The sequence below is a fragment of the Canis lupus genome, chromosome 9 (assembly GCF_048164855.1).
Source record: "Canis lupus baileyi chromosome 9, mCanLup2.hap1, whole genome shotgun sequence".
Lineage (NCBI taxonomy): Eukaryota > Metazoa > Chordata > Mammalia > Carnivora > Canidae > Canis > Canis lupus.
Genome location: NC_132846.1, coordinates 36,790,125 through 36,812,818, shown reverse-complemented (window position 1 = coordinate 36,812,818; position 22,694 = coordinate 36,790,125). Strand labels below are relative to the sequence as shown.

The 22,694-nt window shown below is 40.8% G+C and overlaps 2 long non-coding RNA genes across 3 annotated transcripts in view; one reads left to right on the top strand and one right to left on the bottom strand.

The window, feature by feature from the left end:
• Window positions 1-15: 15 nt before the first annotated feature.
• On the top strand, window positions 16-5,059 carry LOC140640046 (uncharacterized). Of its 2 annotated transcripts, none has more exons than XR_012036710.1 (4): window positions 16-118; window positions 1,245-1,311; window positions 1,958-2,020; window positions 4,855-5,059. It is a non-coding gene; the product is annotated as an uncharacterized lncRNA (long non-coding RNA). The 2 variants fall into 2 exon arrangements; XR_012036711.1 differs by lacking the exon at window positions 4,855-5,059 and adding an exon at window positions 4,376-4,584.
• A 13,661-nt stretch (window positions 5,060-18,720) lies between these two features.
• Window positions 18,721-22,694, bottom strand: part of LOC140639413 (uncharacterized) — a 38,579-nt gene continuing 34,605 nt past the window's right edge. The window contains exons 3-4 of the long non-coding RNA XR_012036144.1: window positions 21,450-21,633; window positions 18,721-19,004 (exon numbers count right to left, since the gene is read on the bottom strand). This is a non-coding gene — a long non-coding RNA (uncharacterized lncRNA). The remainder of the gene's footprint in view (window positions 19,005-21,449; window positions 21,634-22,694) is intronic.

The window sequence follows — 22,694 nt, the reverse complement described above, 5'->3', positions numbered from 1 at the left end:
GAGAATCCAGTCCTATGTGACATCACTGAGGCAGCTCCATTAGGGTGAAGCAGATGGGAGCCAGCAGTCTCATGTTACCTCTGTGACTTCTCCCCTCCTGGGCCTTTTAAGGAGAAATGTGGGTGACCATGAACACCACAGGCCAAATCCTAGGGAGTCTTTACAGTAGGCTCTCACCTACAAGAGAACTGTATATGGGGGCATCTAGGTGGCTCAATCTGCCATTGGCTCAGGTCATGATCGCCTCTCTCTCTCTCTCTCTCTCTCTGTGTCTCTTATGAATAAATAAATATAATCTTAAAAAGAGAGAGAGAGAGAACTATAAATGGCCAGAGCCCCACAACATTGGTGCAGATCCTTTTGGACAAATTCATTTTTTCTACAGATAGTTATTATATGCCAGACTAGTAGTAGATAAGGACATGAAGGGGCAAAAGGATCTGATATTACAATCAGGGTAAAGACAAAGAAGCAACAAATAAGGAAATTAAAATTGGGATCAGTGCTATGAAGGCAATAGATTGGGGACATGACTTAAAATGGATGTTCAGAGAAGACCTTTGTAAGAAGATAGCATTTGAATTCAAGGGTGAGGAGGAGTCAACTTTGCAAAGAATCACGGAAGAGCTTTCTTGGCAGAGGGATCAGCATAGGCTAAGGGCCTGATGTGAGATAGGCTTTGGCAGAAAGGTTGTCTACAGACCAAGAAGTTCAGTAAGCTCAATGTATATGTCTGATAAAGTCAGTCAAGTTTAAATTTTCATCCTGTGATATTTGGGATACTTAATCCAATTTAAGATTAGGAAACCATCTTGAACAGAAGGGCATGATCCATGCCAAATAACTTCATGAATTGGCCCAAAAAGCAAAGGAGCTTGAAAAATCGAAATTAAAAATCAAAGGACCTTGATTCAATTATTGAAAATAAGATGCATTTTACAACCCCAGAGAGATATCCCCTCAGACAATCCAACAGCAGCTAGAAATAAGTAAAAAGAATCATTTTTCTCCCAACATAGATAGCTACTCTTAGTGGATGAAGACTAGCAAAAATTTGGATTTCTTAAGAACAATTTTTCTGGGTGTTTACTGTCTACCATGGGCATTAGAGAAAATGTCAAAATGAAACCATATCTTTGAAAGCTGCAACACATTTTGCATCCTTAATGATGGTGGCCTGGTTGAAAACCAGTGCTGAAATGATCATCATATTAAAGGCTTTTTTTCTGTATCTGCCTCTGCAGTTTTCGAAGCACTGTCACTTAGGCCCAACTAGTTTAATCCTCACAGCATCCTTTATGGGTAGGCAAGGTAAGAACTGTTCTAATCCTTTACAGAAGAGAAAACTGAGTGGGTAGCAGCCATACAGGGGCACCAAAAGTAATACTTGGTAGCCAGGTTTTTCCCTGTGTGCTACAGATGGTCCTAGCTTTTACACGCAGTGATAAAGGCAGTAAGGAGACTCGGTGGCATATGCAAGGACTTAGGGTCAACAGTGACATGTGGAACTGGCTTATACTACCTCATAAGAGGAGACTGTTAAATTTTCAGGAATTTTTCCAGTTGTTTGTTAAACAGAATCATTATTAAAAATTAAATTATATAAAACATCCAATTAAAGAAAATGTAAACAAAGCTAAAGTATATTTAAAAACTCATCACTTCCAAATTTTTTTAATGTATCTTACTATTATCTATGCTCTTGAGGTTACTGACATGTATTGTGTCTGTGTGACGAAAATTCTCTATAATGTATTACTGCACATTTCTCCCCAATGCTGTATTCAGTGACTTTACTTTGGTAGCTTGAAATTGGCTATGAAGAAATATTTACACCATGGAAGTCACTAAGTGCCACAAATCAAGGCTTGACTTAGGCTTTGTTGATTGTCTAGACTTAAGTGACAAAGAAGCTGTTCATGCAGATTAAACTTTAAAAAGCTTGTTGTATCTATAGCTGTTATATGGTGAATGGCACAGAACATCCAATTCAACAAAGAAGCCCTCACATCATTGACAAGTAAGTTCCCATATACATGTTTACTGTTGCAGTTTTATCAAAATACTAACCAACAGATATGTCAGAACTGTATTCAGAAAGTTGGTTATTAAATATTTACCAGCATACTAGTTCAGCAAAAGAGCACTCACATCATTGATAAGTAAGTCCTTGACCACCATGTCCTTCTTCCTTCTCACTGGTGGATCTTTCTCTCACTACAGTTTGAAGATGGATAATGTCTCTCCTAGTCTCTCTCATAGCTTAGAGCACAGTTTCCAATCATTATGCCAGCACACACTGGTGTGTCTTGAATGAGTTAAAGATATGACAATGTATTGATTCCTTAAGCCCTTGGAATATTTGAGTGAGGGTCAGCTGCTGAGACTGCCCTGTCTGGCCACAAGAAACCTCACCCAGGTACGCCTTTACATCATAAAAAACAGTATCTTTCTGTTTGCATCATGATGTGAAAAAATTGGGAAGTAGTGGCCTAAGACATGGATATGTGAGGCAGTTCTGACCAATGAACCTGGGGGAAAAGTCTTGGGAGATGGATCTAGGAAAGATTTTCTTCCTAATAAGAAGAGTCACCCAAGAGAAAATGCCTTCTTCAACCATGTGCTGTCATGTCTGTGAGTGAGCCTGGAACTTCTGAGCCATCTCCAGTGTAATGTGGAGGTGAATGATGACAAAAGGGTGGGTCCTGCATATTATTGAGCCTTTGAGCCACTCTTGCAACTGTCTACCTTGGGAATTTATTTTGGGAGTGGGAGTGGATAATATTTCTCATTGTTTAAGCCACTTTTATTTTTGTATTCAGTTATTTGTGGCTAAAATCAGCCAAATACAGAAGAACTGGTACATCCTTGACACCTAGTGAGTGCTCAATAAGATTAGCTAATTACCAAATTAGATCCTTTGTCTTTAGAAAAGCTGTATGGTGAGATGTATACTTATTATTTAATATTTGAAGGATTTGTTCAGTATGTAGAGTAACTTTTAATCTTTATCTTGATTCTTCCCTTTTTTAAAAGATTTTATTTATTATTTACTTGGAATGAGAGAGAGAGAGAGAGCACAAGCAGGGTAGGGGCAAAGGAAAGGGAGAAGCAGGCTCCTAGCTGAGCAAGGAAGGAGCCCAACGTGGGGCTCATCCCAGGACCCTGGATCATGATCTGAGCTGAAGGCAGATGTTTAACTCACAGAGTCACCCAGGCATCCCTTGGTGCTTTCTTAAAAGTGTTTTTAATCAGGTAGTAAAAGTAGTAATTGAAAAATGAAGTCATTTTAGGCTTGAGAGCAATTGATACAGAGATGTTGATATGGATATCATTTTCTTGAAAGCTCTAGACAAATTAAAATTTTATCACATGAAAAAGGTGATAGAATCCCTTCAGGTTCTGCAGAGCAGAACAAGAACCAATTCATGGGAATTCAGAGAAGACCATTCTAGTTCAATATAAGGGGAAGGGAATGAACATGGTCTAGAATATGCCAAGCTCCATACCAGGCCCCTTAAGGGTGTTATTTAATTCTCACAATAACCTGGCAAAAAAAGATACTCCATCCCACCCCCCATTTAACAGAAGAGAAAAATAAGGCTGAGAAAGAGAGCTCTTTTCAGATCTGAGACCATCTGAGTCCAAAGGCACTGCTTATTCTGTCCCAGGGGCTGACTGGCCCACTTGAGGTGACTTTCGGTCTTCTTGAGGCCCTTTCCACTGCAGTTTTCCATCCAAGAAAAGAAGAACAAGTCCAAACATGGTGCCTTTGCTGAAGATGTCTTGGGAAAGGAAGTACACAGCACATTGAACAGTAAAATCTTTCTCATGCTACCCGTAAAATCACCACTATCTCAGAATTTTATTTCTAGCTGTCACCAATTCCATTCTCCTACTCTCTCTACTCAAGGAAAACTCTCTTGCCTTCTCCCAAGACTTTCCTTTCTTGTTGGCTTATTCTTTACAAATCCCACTTAGCAAGACAAAAGCCAGAGTAACAGCATTGACCCCCAGCGCAAGGGTCCTTAGAGAGCATCCGGTCAATGATACAAACAGGGCAGAGGCTTCCTGTAGAGAAACAGCAGGTAGAAGGAAGAATTCAGATTAGCGTCAGAGACTGACAACTCTAGAGCCTGTGGGAGGGGCCAGGCAGGCCCACTGCAAGTGTGAGGCCAGGCCGGACATAACAACAGGCAGTGGTGAAAACTGTGGAGGAGAAGAACATATTTATTCTGTTTGAAGATATTCTTAACAATCATTTTTAAATATTTTAAACATGTGAGAACCAAAAAGGACATCCCAAAGCCTATCTGTGCTCTGTTTATCCTGTGGACAAGTTATTAACCTCTCTCAGCTTCGGTTTCTTCATCAGGAACATAGGAATAATCACCTTGCAGAAACAGAAGAGATCTTGCACAGAAAGAACCTACCACATTGGGACCCCTGGGTGGCTCAGCTGTTAAGCATCTGCATGCCTTCGGCTCAGGGTGTGATCCCGGGATCCAGTATCAAGTCCCTCATTGGTCTCCCTGTGGGGAGCCTGCTTCTCCCTGTGCCTATGTCTCTGCCTCTCTCTGTGTCTCTCAGGAACAAATAAATAAAATCTTAAAAAAAAAAAAAAAAAAACACACATTGCCCGATATCATGGTGTGTAGACACACAAGAAAACATAACTGTTTCTTTAAAGCACATGATACTTTTCATAACACATTGCAAATGATTTGACACCTTTCATGCAATATTTTATCTCTTCTGTAGGTCTACATGGGTTCACAATAGAGTTGTCGGTGGTAAGGCTAAAATTATTATTTTCAAGGCCTGTTTTGACTTCTAGACCTTTGGCTTCCTCAGGGCCTGTGGGAATGTATGTGTGACCTATGACAAGGATCCTCTGCTGGAGCAGTCTGCCACCCACCACACTGCTGAACCTTTCTAGTGATTTTCTACTTTATGCGGTTTACACCAGAGGTGATCATTTGGTTCTGAACCAAAATCAGAACTCTGGATTGTTCTTCTTATACTGCTTTAAAAGAAGGGTTCCAAACCCTGTATTTTATATGTTATAGTGTTTGTCATTTTTATATTATAGGCTTGAGTCACCACCATGCATTTTACCTAATCGATAGGTATTGAGTACTTCAAAAATGCCAGGCAGTGCTCTAGAGGCTAGGGATATTGTGAAGAAGAAAGGTAGTTTTCATAGGGCTTATTTGAGGTTAACAGAAAACAAACAAGATTCTTAGGAATAAAAACTGTAATAGATGTAAAAAAAAGAATGATCTGGACAAGCAGTGTGGAAGGGGGTGCAAAGGGAAGGTTCCTTTACACCAACTGGTCAGAGAAAGCCTGTTTGAGAGGTGGCTGCTGGGCAGGCAAGGATGACAGAGGAAATCACCATGTAAAGCTGTAAGGGGAAAGCCCAGGCAAGAGCAAAGGCCCTGGGGTGGGAGTGTTCTTGGCATGTCAAGGAACAACAGAACTCTGGGATGTCTGGGGCACAGTCAAGGTGCAGAGAGTGCTATGTAGGCAGGGTGCCTATAGGCCACAGCAAGCATTTTGATTTTATTTCAAGTTTGATGGAAAACCACTGGAGGTTTTTATTCAGGGGAATGATGTGATCTGATTTATATTTTGCTCTTGCTGCAATATGGAGAAAAGATTTTAGAAAAGTAAGAGTGGTAGTAGAAAAATCCTTTCATGTCAGTTTCATAAATCCTTAAAGAGGAAGTGAAATTAGTTTTCAGCTTTAAATGGCAGAGAATGATTACATTTTGGTGATAGGAATGTGGTCTTTTAGACAGCTCTTGTTACTGGAGCTTATGTTTTCATTTTCTGAGAACTATACTTAGATATTTTTGCCAATGACTCATCATGTAACCTTTCTTGGTTTGTGTAGTAAAATGTAGCAAGGAGTACCTTGTAGGAAAGGTTAAATTAAGAGTAGGTAAGATAGACTCCAATTCAAGTGGTTCAATTTCAGGTGAATATCTAGTGCCCTCAAAAATACTCTCAACCATCCTCATTAATCTCTCCCTCTCCACTTGATGCTCTCCCAATACACATCTGAAGGCCGAAGACTCAAATTCTACCAGTTATTTATATCTTGTGCTATCCAGTGAAAATGGTGGTTTAGGTGTCCTTATCTAAGGCAGATATTTTTACATCTTAATATGAAAATCTTTAGATCTTTTGAATAGTCAAATTTTAATGCTTGGGAAGCAAGTTTTATTGATGTGCATTAATGGGATAGGGTAAGGGAAATTTGCGAAGGAATTTGGTAAAGACCTCAACAAAATCAAAGATGAATTCTACTTCTCCCACAGCCATATCTAGTTTCAATCTTGCTCATGGACCAAGAATGAAATACAAATATTTCATGTTTAGTCTTCTTATTTGCTACTGAGTTTTCTTCCATTAATTTAATGGCCGTATATTGGCAATCTTCAAAGTAAACCTAGAATAGGTGTTTGATAAACAAGTTTATGTTTAATCTACATTATAAATACCCAAGAAATATTTCATGGTAAAAATTGTTATGGCTATTATATTACAACTGTAGGATATGTAGTCTGCATCGGTGAGCCAGACAACAATTTCTGCCTATGGTGCCAGATTCAGCCTGTGCACTAGATAGTGTAAATCATAGGCATCTATCACTGGTAAAAATAATCCATCATTCAAAACCAAGACTGATTATGAACCTACAATTTGTCAAATGTGGTTAAATATGGAGAAGGATGCAAATAATAGTTGCTGCAACATATCGCAAACTTCCTATTTATCAGACTCTGGTATATGTCATGTCAATTCTATTAAAAATATCTGTTAGAAATAATATATTGTTTAAGTTACATTTTATAGCCATCGTAAGTTCTTGAAAGAATATTTAATAAAAATATATGGATCTGTACTTTTAAAAAACCATATGTACATCTCTTGGGGAGGGGCAGTCAGTAAAATTACTGACCTTTGTCCAAGTAGGCAAGACATACAAAACTCTTTTGTGTTGTCAATCACAACAAAAACATGGAAAGGTTAAACGGAACAATGTGAGTCCTTGAAACATGGGATGCCAAAAAAAAAAAAAAAATCTTGGCTTGATATAAAATACCAGTGATTTATATGGACTGGTGAGTCATGTGTATCATATCTGGGTTATGTACCCATAAACATTGCCTTAAAGGCAGTCAGACTATTTGGACTGTCATCACTAAACTCATCATCACATGTCAGTCCTGCCTAAATTCAAAAGAAAAAACTAAAATACAGAAACACATGGAACTGACAACATATAAAATTTCTTCTGTCCTACACTTAGAGTCCCAAAGGCAATGTTACAAAAGGGTATTTAAAAGTCCATGAAAAAAAAAAATCCATGAAATGCTCCTTGTAACTCTATCTAATTTGGATTAGATAGATCCTTTTTGATTATTAACTTTTGTTTGAAGCTGTCAAGGGCAAGATATTTCACTGACTTAATAAAATGCTCTAGATAATGTAAATCACAACCCCTATACCTATGAAAAGAATTGTTAGTCAAACACCAAGTTTGGAATAAAAACATAGTACGTGAGATGCCTGGGTGGCTCAGAGGTTTGGTGCCTGCCTTCAGCCCAGGGGGTGATCCTGGAGTCTTGGGATCGAGTCCCACATGAGGCTCCCTGCATGGAGCCTGCTTCTCCCTCTGCCTGTGTCTCTGCTTCTCTCTCTCTGTGTCTCTCATGGATAAATAAATAAAATCTTAAAAAAAAAAAGAAAAGTAGTATGTGTCAAATCACATTAAACATGGCAAGAGATACAAATGGGGGCTACCATTTATTGAGCACTTCCTCTTTTGCTAGAATCTTGATTTCTACAGTATCTATAATATCCCTTCAAGGTAGCTGTTATTTCTATATTTCACAGATGAGAAGTGGAAGCTCAGAAAGGTTAAGTCACTTGTCCAAATTCATAGAGCAAGGGAGTGGATAGAATTTGAATCCCAGGTGACTCCAAATATTGCTGGTTTTTATAACATAAAATTGACGTTTAAAATATGATATTGGGGGCACCTGGATGGCTCAGTGGTTTAGCGCCTGCCTTTGGCCCAGGGCGTGATCCTAGAGTCCCAGGATCGAGTCCCACGTCGGGTTCCCTGCATGGAGCCTGCATCTCCCTCTGCCTGTGTCTCTGCCTCTCTCTCTGTGTCTCTTATGAATAAATAAATAAAAATTAAAAAAATAAAATAAAATATGATCTTGGTGTCTATTAAGACATCAGGTTATACAAAGACCCTCTGGCCTCGGAAGTCAGAACACAGAGTTTTAGTCTTGGCTCTGATACTATGCCACTGTGTACAACTTAGTCAAGTCATTTCATCTTTTTGAATTTTGAATTTCCATTTTTCTAAAATGAAGGTGTTGAGTCAAATAATCCTTGTAGTTCCTTCCACCTTCAACATTCCACTGCTCTAGCAATGAAAAAAACCCTGACTCTGGAATTGAACTTCTATTTCTTCCACATTCCAGTAATAGTAATATACATTTCTTTAGGAAGGATCACCTCTTCCTCTCAGTATAATTCCTTCCCCTGATCTCAGAATCAGGTGCAAGGTTGGACACATGCCCTAAGTGGACCAATTTGGGTAATTCCTAGGAATTGCTTGGGAGTCATTAGAAGAAAGACATCTTGTTCCTCTATGGTTTTTAGCAGTAAAGGTGATGAGAGTATGGAGCTTCTTGGGACATGTGCAAAGATAGCCTCTCCTCTGGAGTGTATAGTTTCTTGAGGCAATACATTCTCTATTTTATTAAGCCAGTTTAACTTGGAGTTTCTGTCTGGCTCATAGAGTCACAATACATGTACTCTTTGAAGGATAGGCTGGATTTTCTTTAAGTTGGATTTCAGAGCGGAAAAGCTATGCCCAGAATCTTTGAGATGGGCATGACTCTCTTAACTGGATTGGAAATGAAGTGTGAAGAGGTGATTGGATATCAGCAATGAAAACTGGTTTGTAATAAATAGAATCTTTAAAAAAAATAAAATAAAACTGGTTTGAGACCGAATTTTCAAACACATGTTGTTAAGCTGCCAGGAGGGCTTTAGACTTAGATGGTTATGTCAGATTTTATGTTTCAAAAAAGACCCCTATGATATTTCGAGTTCCACCTCTCCTCTTCCAAACCTTGATATTTTTCCATCAAAAGGTGGGAGAAGATTTATATCTTTTCCCAGTGATCCTAGGTAAGTCTTTAAAACTGCCTCAACAAATTGAATGTGATTGAAACAACACTGCATTACTTCCAAGGCTAGGTAACACAAGGCAATGTGGTTTCCATCTGGTTCTCTCTCTTTCAGAACATTTGCCCTCGAAACCATACTACAACGTTATGAGCAGAGAACCATGTGTAGGTGTTTTAGTTGACAGCCTGTTTAATTAAGAATTTGGACTTTTTCCCCAGTTCCTGGGAAGTTACCTTTAAAACTCTGGAATGTCCGGGGAAGCCTGAGTGGCTCAGCAGTTAAGTGCCTGCCTTCAGCTCAAGGCATGATCCTGGGGTCCCAGGATCGAGTCCCACATCAGGCTCCCTGCACAGAGCCTGCTTCTCCTTCTGTCTATGTCTCTGCCTCTCTCTCTCTCTCTTTCTCCCTCTCTCTCATGAATAAATAAATAAAATATTTTAAAAAAAACTTTGGAATGTCACAAGTGATAGTATCTTTGTTATTCATCATGTTCCCTGATAGTTCATGCTGATTTGTTGACTTAACAGTGGGACCTTCAATAATTTAAACAAATGTGATGACCCAGGATAGAAGCTGCCCATGCCAGAAAGACCAATCGTGTGAGTAGAGGTTTGGGGTTTTGAATTGGGTGATATTAGCCCAACCTACGTGAAGGGGTTCAGAACACCTAAAACACAGGCCAGTGGCTTTCAGACCTAGGAGCAGAAAGAGAAGACTTTGAGGAGAGTTAGTGAAGAAAGTTTTTTGTAGTATGAGGGGGCATGGAGGGGGGATAAATTTCAAGCACAATTTCAATAACATTTTGTGCACAGTATTGGGTAAAAAATTATGAAGTTCTCAAGCAGTTTCAAATAATAGTGCCTGCTTATTTTGGGGGGGAAGGAAGATAATGCAGTGAAAAATTATGGGTAAGAGGTGGACCTCAGCTTAGTAACTAAGATCCTTGTATCAAAGTTTTATAGAAGGACATCCGTGAGCCATGCAAGAGTCAGTAGGGAAATGATAGGATTTGATAAGCCTTTTGGAAAGATAACACTAAAGGAAATGTGCAATCTGGGCAGGAAGGCAGCGATCATAATCACAGAGGTTTAACATTACGCACACAGTTGGGAGTCATTGTAAGGTTTGTCGACGTCTAATGACTAGCAGCCAGAGTCAAGGAAAAAGAGTTTGGGGGAGTCATAAAGAAATAGAAGAGGATGATCCCAGAGCCATCTAAAGTAGACAGCCTTCTAAGATGGCCACAGTGATCCTCATCTCCTGGTATTCTTATCATTTTGTACTCTCCTTGAGTACGGGCTGGACTTAGTGAGTCCTTTCTAACAAACAGAATGTGGCAAAAGTGATGACCTGTTACTTTCAAGATTAGGTTGCAAAAGACTGTGGTTTCTGTCTTGCTAGATCTCTCTCTTTCCTTCCAGCTTGTTTGTGCTGATGAAGGAAGCTGGCATGGTGTGAGCTGTCTTCTCCATAGAGAGGTCCATTTGGCTAGGAACTAGGGGCAACCTCCAGCCAACAGCAAGTGAGGAACTGAGGCCCTTGGTCCAACAGTGTGGAGAAACTGAATCCTGCCAACAACAGTGTGATCAAGCTTGGAAGGGGATCCATCCCCCATTGAACCTTGAGGTCACAGCAGCTCTGTCAAACATTTTGATTTTAGACTGTGAGAAACCTTGAGCCAGAGGAACCAGCTAACCCACCCCCAGATAATTGAACAGACTGTGAGATGTGTTTGTTGCTTTAAGCCACAAAGTTTTGGGGGTAATTTTAAAGCAGCAATAGATAACTAATATAGCATCTAAGCCCATGATTTCTATACTACCTCTAACATTAACATTCCAATGCTGCTTAAAAAAATTTTTTTTGCAGCACAGTTCTTTCTGTGTGCCCCAATATATATGGTATATTTGTTTAAAGTTAGTGTGAATAAAAATAAGTTTCATCTTGACACATTTTTAAAAAGTTAACAATGTCTTTGGAAGTAGTTAGAGAAATCCTATAATGTCCCAAACCCAAGGGTGCCTATAATTTTGGTAACTAAAATGGACTGAAAGACCTTATATTCTCTTCTTCTCCAAAGATGTTCAAATCTTAGCAGGTTTATTCCAGATTTGTTACTTACAATTTTTTTTAAAGATTTTAATTATTTATTCATGAGAAACAGAGAGAGGTAGAGACACAGCAGAGGGAGAAGCAGGAGACCTACACGGAGACCGATGTGGGACTCGATCCTGGGACCTCAGGACACCACCCAGACATCCCCATTTTCTTAATTGAAAATCAGAATACAGATAGATCTAGAGTCCAGAATTATAAATAGGGAGGATGTGGTCTATTAGCATCTTATAATAATAATTCTTCCTTAATTCTCTGTGTATGTATATGTGTATATATATTTAAAGCAAATATTCTTACAGTGTGGTGAACAGAATAATGGCCCCAACAAAATATTCACCTCTAATCCCTGGAACCTGCAAATATATGACCTTATATAGCAAAAGGAACTTTGCAGATGTCATTAAGTTAAGGATACAGAGGTGGGATGATTATCATGGATTGCCAGAGGTGCAGTGTCCTTTTGGGAGTGAATCAGGAGGAGCAGAGTCAGAGAAGAATATGGGATGATGGAAGCAGAGGTCAGAATGATATGAAGAAAGGGTCTCAAGCCAAGGAGTTAGGTGGATCTCTAGAAGATGGAAAAAGCAAGGAAACTAATTCCTCCATAGAGCTTCCAGAGGGAACATGGCCCTACAGGCATGTATCACTATTTCTGATCTCCAGAATAGTAAGATAACACACTTATGTTGTTTGAAGCCACTGAGCTTATGGTAATTTTTAAAAAGATTTTATTTATTCATTCATGAGAGACACAGAGAGAGGCAGAGGCACAGGCAGAGGGAGAAGCAGGTTCCCTGTGGGGAGCCTGATGCAGGACTCGATCCCAGGACCCCAGGACCACGAACTGAGCCAGACAGAGGATCAACCACTGAGCCACCCAGGCGTCCCTATGGTAATTTGTTATAGCAGCAGCAAGAAGCTAGTGCATATACTTTACTTCTTTTGGATCTTAATTTGCTTCTTACTGCTATTAGAAGATATTTTCAAATATAACTAAATAATGGCATTTTATTTTTTAAATTTATTTTATTTTTATTTTTTTAATTTAAATTCAATTTGCCAAGATATAGTTAATATCCAGTGCTCATTACTGTATGTGCCCTCCTTAATGCTTGTAACCTGGTTACTCCATCCCCCTATTCACCTCCCCTTCAGCAACCCTCCATCTGTTTCCGAAATAATGGCATTTTAGTACAGAAAACCAACTGAGCATCAAAATCACTTGGAAAGCTTTTTTAAAAATACATTTCCTTGAGCTTCATCCCCAGGGATTCTTTGCTCCAGAATAAGTACGGCTTAAAGGGAGAGCCCACTGTAACAGGATGGATGGTTAAAGTGTAAATGGCAACTTTAAGCACATTTATGGTTAAGGTATATTTTTAATGAAACTTTTACAATCAGGCTAATTGTTTTTTAAACCTAGGATCTGGACTTCTCCAGCATTCACAGATATCCCTTTTGATGACCTCTATCTGATGAATGAACTCGGATGCAAGCATCACAGAGATAAGCTGATTGCTATCCAGTGATGGTAAACAAAACAAAACAAACCTCAATGCGACTGGAATAGGTCCTGACACAGATGCGCCAGCACCACAGTGGGTTGAAGATTATACTAGTACCCTGGGGCTACCATAACAAAATGCCACAAGCTGGCTGGCTTAAACAACCAAAACTTATTGTCTTACAGTTTGGGGGCCAGAGTCCACAATCAAGGTGTTGGCAGGGCCATGCTCCCTCTGAAGGCACTGGGGAGGAATCTGTTCTGGGCCTCTTTCCTAGCTTTTGATTGCTTAGCTTGTGGCAGCATAATGAAAATATTCACATGGCATTCTCCCTGTGTGTGTGTGTCTCCAAAGTTCTCCTCTCTTTGAGGACCCGGTCGTATTGGAATAGGGGCTCACCCTACCGTAGTATGACCTCAACTTGACTCATTATATCTACAAAGACCCCATTTCCAAATAAGGTCCTATTGCAGTACTGTGCATTAGGATTTCAACATGAATTTGGAGAGGACGCAATTCGACCCAAAATAGGGATGAAGGTCCTGGGAGACTAAAAATAAGGCTTGTCAAAGAGATGGTGGGGTAATAACAGCCACCTTTTATTCTCACAGAGACTGTCCCAAGTAGGTGTTTTTCTCTCTTGCTTTGAGATGAGGAATCCGAGCCTGGGAAGGCCTAGGCAATTGCTCTGAGTTCACACAGTTGGGGGGCCCAGCTGGGTACCAGCCCAGGTTTCTCTGGCTCCAAAGCCTGAACTATCAATCACTTTACTCCGCCACCTCCAGGAATAGTCACAAGAGCAAAAGACCTGGTTTGTAGGCCCAGTTCTGCCACAAAATAACAAAGACATTTAATAAATCATTTAACTTCTCTAGGGCTTAATTTTCTCTCCAGTAAAATGAGCCTAATAATAATATATGGGGAAGTAGAAAGTGCTTCATAGACTGTAAAGCATCCTGCCATTGTAATAATTGTTATTAAGAGCAGCATCAGCATAAGGCAAAGACAATTAACATATTCTCAGGGGAGAATGAGGATATATTTCTGTTCCCCAGGTTTTTAGACTTTGTGTTGCTTTTATGACCCTCCATCCTCCCTACCTGGGCTCCCCATCAGTCCATACACCTATCATCTAATCTTTTACTCAGTTCAGACCTCCTGCTTTGAATGGACAAATGAATTCCAGCCTGTTTGTTTGTTTGTTTGTTTTTTTACGATTTTATTTATTTATTCCTGAGAAACAGAGAAAGAGAGAGAGACAGAGAGAGACACAGAGAGAGAGGCAGAGACACAGGCAGAGGGAGAAGCAGCAGGCTCCATGCAGGGAGCCTGATGTGGGACTCGATCCCGGGTCTCCAGGATCACACCCTGGGCCGAAGACAGACGCTAAACCGCTGAGCTACCCGGGCTGCCCCTGTTTTGTTTTGTTTAATGCAAGTTTCCTGGGGTACCTGCATGGCACAGACAGTAAAGCGTCCAACTTTTGGTTTCAGCTCAGGTTTCCATCTCAGAGTCATGATCTCAGGGTGGTGAGATCCAATCCTGTGTCAGGCTCTGCACTCAGTGGGGAGTCTGCTTAAGATTCTCTCTGCCCCTGCCCCCTTGTGGGCGTGAGTGTACGTGTGCCTGAGTGGATGTGCTCGTGCACACTCTCTCTCTCAAATAAATAAATAAATCTTAAAAAAAAAAAAAGTTTCCTAAATTAAAATCATTGTTTTATTGAGACAGTTCTTTGAGTAGCTGAGAAAAAAAATACAGTGTCTCAGTTCAGGCTGTTATAACAAAGTACCACAGACTGGGTGGCTTATAAACAACAGAAATTTATTGCTCACAGTTCTGGAAGCTGGGAAGTCCAAGATTAAGGTGCCGACAGATTAGAAGTCTGATGAGGACTGCTTCCTGATTCATAGATAGCTGCCTTCTCACTGTTTCCTCATATGGTGGGAAGGGTGAGGGAGCTCTCTGGGGTCCCTTTTATAAGGGCAATAATCTCATGCATAAGGGCTCCACTCTCATGATCTAGTCACCTCCTCAGACCATCACTTTGGGGTTTAGGGTTTCAACATATGAATTTGGGGGGGAAATATATGCATTTGGTCTGAAGCATACAGAAAATGGGGCATTAGATCTCTTCAGAAGCTTGCTAAATTTTCCACCATCCTTTGCAGTTGAATTATCTACTACCAAACTGCAAAAGGCAAACACAACCAAACAAAAGACCAATTAACCCACTTGACAATTTCAGATAAATCTATTTGGTTTTCTAATGTAGCTTTTGTTTACATTTTTGATATCAGCAAAAATATGTTCATAATATAGCATTAGAAGTTACCAATAAAGGGGATCCCGCCTGGGAGCCTGTCAGTGGATTCTCTGACTCTTGATTTTGTCTCAGGTCATGATCTCAGTATCGTGAGATTGAGCTCTGTGTGGAGCCCTGCATAGGGCTTGGAGTCTGCTTAGGATTCTCTCCCCCTTTTCCTCTGACCCTCCCTACTCCAAAAGAAAAGAAAAAAAAAAAAAAAGAAAAGAAAAGAAAAAGAATTTACCCAGTAACTACCATGAAAAGAAAACCTACCAATAATTTCATATCCAAGAGAAAGAAACTATTAATATCTTGGTTATTTGTGAAAAAGTAGATTTTACTGAACATTTTGCTTTTTAAATTTAGTATTATGAGTATTTTCATACCATTGAATGTTCTTTAAGAATATGAGTTTTAATTACTATATAATATTCCATGCCATAGATGTATTATAATCCATTTAACCAATTCCCCATTGTAGAAAGATTATATTCAGATTGTTTCCATGTTTTTCCTATTATAAACAGGGCTTGGAAGGATATCCTTTTATTTAAATGTACACATCTAATTATTTACTTAACATATCTCCAGAAAGTGAAATTACTAGGTTGGAAAGCTTCCTGTACATACTACTATATCAGTCAAACAACAGAAACCACTGCAGGAATTTATTGCAAGGTGTTGGGCAGCCCACAGATTTATCAGGAAAGCTAGAACCTCAGGCATAGGTAGTGGGCAGGAATGGAGGAAGGCTGGGCAGCCAGAGCCCCAGCCAATGTCTAACCAATAACAAAGTGCAGCAAGAACTCCTCTGCCACTCCCACTGAGGTGGAACGGGACCCTGCACTTGCTGCCACTGCTGGCGCTGGGCCTGGACATTAGACACCACACTGGCACTGCTGCCCTGGTGGCTCTCGGACACTGGGTGTGGCTATGGCAGCCAGAAAGAGTTCTGCTCTCTTCCAGTTTCTAGGCATGACAAACAATGGACACACAATCTTGAGTCGTTACATCTAAGCGCCCAAACCTAGAGGCTATGATTGACAGTACCGGTGTTTGTACCTCTTATGGGGAGAGATGCCTTCCACCAAGACTCACAAGGTGGGAGAGTGCACTCACTGCCAGTTTGATAGGCAAAAATTAGTCTCTTTGTCTTCCTTTAATTTGCATTTGTTTGCTAGAGATGATGGATCTTTTGGATAGAACTATTGATAGCTTGTGATTTTTGTTGTTGTTAACTCCTTAATCACATCTTTTGATGCCTTTTCTATAGGAATATTTCTATTGGGGCAATATCTGTCCTTTTTATAAATACTACTTTTAAGAGACTATGAACACTTAAACAGCCAAATATGTTTTATCTTTTCTTGATCTTTAGCTTTATTTAGTTGTTTGTAATTTTATTTTATTTATTTTTTTTCAGTATTGGTAATTTTATACTTAAATCTATCACCTTTTCCCATTAGGGTTTCTCACTTTGCTTTTAAAATTAAGCCTTCCCTAATCAGGAGTAAGAACAGTGGTCCCCTATATTTTCTAGCTAATCCAAATAAATCTAACTTCCAAATTTTCAAGTGAACTGGTCAAACTGTCATAAAGTCGCAGAAGGGAGGTGCAGTTCTACATCCTAGAACACAGGAGAAATCTACCAAAATTCAGCAAACACAACATAGGAGGGGTGTTCTTTTCCCTTCAGCACTCCTAAGGGCATGTGAGAGCCTACTGCAGAAGTAGGTTAGAAGTAGTTGGGTTAGTTAATAGTGCATTCTACTCTGACCTTACTTTGATGAGCTTCCAGGTGTTGTATGAAAGTGAAAAAATGAAGTGGCTTCTTATTCAGAGTAGTGGAGTTTTAAAAAGGTGTATTACTGTATAACTCTCTGACATTTGAGTCTCCGTAACAGAAACTCCCTTTATTTCTCAGACTATGTGTGTATGACCTCAGCGCGTTGGGATGGATGTAGGAGAATATTGAAGAAGAGTGGAGGACACTAATGTTGCCAGAGAAAGATCGTGACACATTCAATTATTACTTTTTATTGACTTGAAGTTGCTTCTGAATTCCCCCTATGTTGTTGTTGGCATTGTAAGAGTTGGTAACTTGCTAAGTCTGAACTTAGCAAGGTCGGCAAGTCTGGGAAAATGCAACATGCAGCATTCCAGAAGGGCAGCAGAAGGAGTCAAAAATCTGTAGGGAATGGATGCATCCTAGGAGTGCTGAGAAACAGGCACAAGAACTAATAACCACGGGATGAACTTCAGGAATGGTGTGGGCAGAGCTGTTTTAATTGCCCCTGCTTCACCCCATCCATAAGGGAAAGATTCCCACCCTAGGATGATGGGGATGGCTGTGGCACTTGACCCTGAACAGATGAGTTCAACAGCAGTTTATTGGTCATTCATACTTAGCCTGAGGGAGGACACTCCATGCCACACAGGGCCACATGGGGGTTGCATTTAGGGTCAGAGTGGAAAAGCAGGGCCTATGGGAGGTAGACTTCATAGTATCAAGAGGATGAGGTGCCACTTGACTCCCAAGGGAAGATGTGATTGGCTTGTTTGAATAATTCTGTGGGCCTGCAGGGAAATGAAACCTACAACTCAAGGATGAGCAAGTGGTGTGCCTGGTCCCTATGATAAGGAGGGTTGCTTGACTAAGAGACCTTATCTGCATGAAGAGGGCAGGGAGGGGAACTTGCAGTTAGGCCACTGGGGGACTTCTAGATTTTATAAGATGTCAAAACAGCAAATAATATTGAACCTTCATTTCACATCTTATACCACGAAAGCACTTCGGGAGATTGGTTGATGCTGGGCTCTAGTGGTGAGAAGGAGAGAAATTCAAGTTCTGGGCTGACGTTACTTTATGCCTTCAGAAATCAGGAATCTCTAAACCAAATGGCACAAACAAGTCAAATTATCAGGACAGGTTGGGAGTCAAAGGTTTGAGCTAAGAAGGATCCCTCTCCCCTTGGTAGCAGTCAGGAGGCTGCTTGTTGCCCCAAACCAGTGCCCAGTGCATTGAGTAAAGAAAATGCCTATGTATAACTTAACCTGTTCTCTACAAAAAGTATGTATCCCTCAGCCAACAGTGTGTGTGTTGCACTGTGAGAAAAGGGGAAGGGAAAGTGAATGCCATTGGACTGGTCTCCGGAGACCCACATGTCACTCAAGTGATGGCAGCAATAGAAAGCAGCCAGACAAACTTCTGGGGGCTTCCCAGGAATGTTTTGTCACAGTCTGACATAAGGTGCTGGGGTGGTACTTTCCAAACAAGCAACCCTATCTTGGACCTATGGTTAGCAGCATAAAGTACACGGTCCCAGTGTACGGTCAGTGCTTCATGAAGTATTTGATGAACACTTACCAGACACCCAGAATTCCATATCAGGTCTGCATAGGACAGAATTCCTTCCCTCGTGGGGCTCCTACTCTGCTTGGGGGAATAATGAAATTTTTATATGAAATGATGGTGTAAGAAGGTGTATAAATACATTCCAAGAAGAAGAGCATGGGGAAAACAAAATAATAAGTCAGAATGTTTTCTTTGCAATTATATTGCTCGTATTCTATAATTTAAATAACTTCCCATACAAAAGACACTATATGGTGAAACATTTTCTTGACCTATGAGATGAATCTCTTACAAACTAATAATGGCTAAAGTTTATCATTGTTTTAAAATGTGTCCATTTTTGTCCAAGTACTTACAGGCACCAGTTAAGTCGGGTACGGTAGAGAGGTCTCCTCACTCTGCACCTTGCAATGAACACATGGCCTGATAGTGTTCAGTGTCTCCAATCCTTCAGCCAACCTTGCTGTGATCATTTTCCTAGCTCCTCGTCAAGACACTACGGAGATACCCAGGGGAGATAGTTAGAGGAATACATTGAGATTTGGTCATTTGGATGTCAAGTTAGATGAATCTAAAAGGTATAAGTCAGTTGGAGACTTTCCTAATATATCTTCCCCTATTCCAGATGAACTCCTATCCAAGGGTAGAGTTTGAATCAGGCTGGATAGATTTGTGTCCTTGCCATCCATGGAACTTGATCATATTGTGAGTCCCAGAGAATCTGCCCCAACTCCCGGTCATTCCTGACCCCTGGGTCGGTAGTGGGCAGTCTTGGCTGTCCCTTAGTCATCTGTGGGGGTTTTAACTATACAAGCCCAGTTCCTATCCTTAGAGATTCTGATTTAGTCTGGAACTTGTGCTACAAAATCCATGTGTCAGGGTTGAGATGAAGACCAGGCATCCACTTTAATGTAAAGGGAAAAACTTCAAACAGTTATAACTGATCGATAATATGATCCTTTCTGTGAACTCATTGTTACTGGAAGTTTTCCAGCAGAGGCCAAATTTATGAACAATTACTTCTCTGTCTTCATCATAAAACGTAACTATACCCTAAAGTACCTTTCTACAGTATCTCATTAATCTGCACAAATGTCCTACGGGAGAGGTGTCATCATTATTCTCATTTTGCAAATGAGAAAAGTAAAATACAGGAAGTATAAATTATTTTTAAGAACAAATAGTCAAGAGAAGATGAAGGCAGAACTACTGTGAAGATAATTCCTGATCTATTATATTACCCTGTGTGGCCTCGATTCTGAAGACATGCCTTGGCTCAGGGACATGGCTGAGAACCTAGGCCACCTGTCAGTCCATTCAAGGACCCTCAGATCGAATTGGAGATCAGAGTGGTCAGGGGTGGGGTCACCACAGCCAAAGATCACAATACTGCAGATTTTCTTTCCTAGTTCCTTCTGCTTATGCATCTGAGGCCCTTGATTTCTTCTGCTCAGTAGTCACTGAGGAAATAATTACCATTTATTAAGAACTTCCCATGTATCCAGGATGTTGTGAGCTGATTTATATGTGCTCATGTAATCATTACAACAATCCCAGATGCAGAAACTGAGGCTGAATGTCTTGTCCAGGATCATATAGCTAGACCCTGAACCAAATTCAGATTTTTTTGTTGTGAAAGCCTGTGCCCTACAAAGAGGTCACTCTTTGGGCAATAACGTTCTGAAAGGCAGGTAGGATCTATAGGAATTCACTGCAGCTTTGGAGTCTCCCACTGTCTCCCTGTGTAGGCTGGCGAATATTCATGTAGTTAGCCCAAGGAGCACCAAAAGATGACATTTTGTTGGGGTATCTCCAATTAGAACCATTATTAGATATAAGAGGCTCTAGGATTCCTGGAACTCAACTGGCTGTTAGGGTTATAGCAGGTACAGATGAAATGTGCTCAGATGGAAAGCATGGTATGTGTGTATATGCAAGCATGCATGCACTCACACACACACACACACACACACACGGTTATATGATGTAGAGGATGTTAGGAGCATGAGGTTCTGGCCTTGTCTGCCACTTGTCTGTACATTTAAGAAAGTCCAGAGAGGAAGTAGAGAAGATCTAGGGCTTTCTGAGGACATGGGTTTTACTCTTCAGATGAAGCCTTAGATCTTCTAAAAAATCTTACAATAAACTCTTCAGTCTCCTCACCCTCTAGCCTCAAGCACTTTTTGGCAGCTATGAATCTCCTCAGGCCATCACCAGTTCCTTTCTCTGAGTGGGATCTGGGGCCGCATTGCTGGCACCGAGGTCCATGGGAGGCCACGAGCGTCTGCTCCTGGGGCCATTTAAAGGCCACTGTCACCTTTCAGAGCTCAGAACCACAGGAAAATCAAGACTTCCAAAGGGTACTCCCTTCTGTATATGGAAGTTCAGCCTACTTTAAAACATGATTTGGAAAATTATGTCCACTTTTGATACTAATTGTACTTTGAGTCCTGAAAGGTGTCTTGGTGTCCTGCTCCCACGCTTTCTAACACTGAACGTGACTTGTGTGTGTCATCCTCTGGCTGTGCCTTCCCTAGGGCACAGAAGCCTTTAGAAACTAGGTGGTCTAGAGAGGCTATGCATAATGGCCTCTCTAGAGCACCTAAAAGCACAGGCCTTTAGAGCAGAGAGCTGTCTCCCAGGGTTGTTAGTTTAGGACATGGCTTTGGACTCAGACAGACTGGAGTTTAAATTCTGATTCTGACCCGAGTAAGCTGTATGCTCTTGGGAAGGTCACATGCTCCTCTGACCTTTGTTTCCTCCTCTGGAAACCAAGGGCATGAATGCCTGCTGTGCAGTGGCCTCAGATAGCCTCTGGCCCTGACCTGGCAAGTGCTGACTGCACAGAGGTGGTGTGATTTTAGTGGCACTGAGAAGGACCCTCGGGCCAAAACAAACCCTTTCTCAATCAACTTCCTGACATGTTCTGGCCTCTACCCACCTCAGCTTCAAACAGGAAGAAAGTTCTCACTCTGCTTCTTGAATAGCACATGCTTTCTCCTAATGCCAGATATCGGTCTCTGTGTTCCCTCTCCCTGGAACGTTGATCTCCTCGCACTTCCTCCCTGTTCATCTGGTTAGTACCTTATCTTCAGGTGTCTTCAGGAGTCTCAGCAATGTCCCACCTGTGTGATTATTTTATTAATGGGGGGAAGACAAGCATTGTTTAAAGAACAGAAGCTTCATGAAGGTGCCCATTTTACCCACTGGTGCCTCAGTAACTATTTGTTGAAAGAAGAATGAATGAATGAGAGACTCATTCATTTAACTTAAGGGAATGCATTTGTCCCAGTGCTAGTGTCCCCTAAAATGTGAAATTATCCTGAGGGCACAAAAAAGTCCATGGTCAGATAAGTTGGGACACCTTGGATAAAACAAAATTAGATAGGTTCCTTCTCTGGGGCTTCTCCATACTTCAATATGCTAATGTGCACTGTGAATTTCTAGGAGGAAGAGGGTCAAAACCAAACAAGGGGCCATATTTGTCATTTATACCTCATTGTGAATGAGTGTAACCAACACTTTGCGAGTGAGTGAGTGATGAAGTAGAAGATGTGAGTTCTGAAGATGAGGAACTCTGCCTCTCTGCCGCTGCCCCCAAACTCAGAGCCCACGGACTCCTGGGAGCAAAATCAAATCAAGTCTTATATATCTGAGGCAAGGAGATCATTCACAACCCCCACCCCCACCCCACAACAGAATCTTGGCCCAGCAGTCTCAGCCTGGACCTGAGTTCTCCTTACTGCTCTTCTTACCAAGACTTCTTACTTACATCAGCGACAGAGGGATTTTATCTGTTTGTCATCTTCAATAAAAAGTGACTCCGGCAATGTGGTGTTAAGGTTGATGTGTCCCAAGAAACAGACCTGTTCTCTGTCTGGTTTTGTTTTCTTTTATTGCTTTTGAAATCTAACGTTCTTCTTTTTTGTTGCTGGCTTGGGCTACAGGGCAGTACTGGTTTCACTCAAATGGAATATCTATTTGGAGATGATTGAAAAAACAAAGCTGGCTACAAGAAGGGGCAGGCCAGTCCTAAAGATAATTACAATAGAAATAAAAGGGTGACACATAAGCCAGATGGGTATCCAAAACTTTGTCAGTTTCTATATTCCAAATATCAACTTCTGGGAAACCACGTTTGAGGAGTGTGATGTGGGGCAGTGCCTGAAACCTCACAGCGCACACA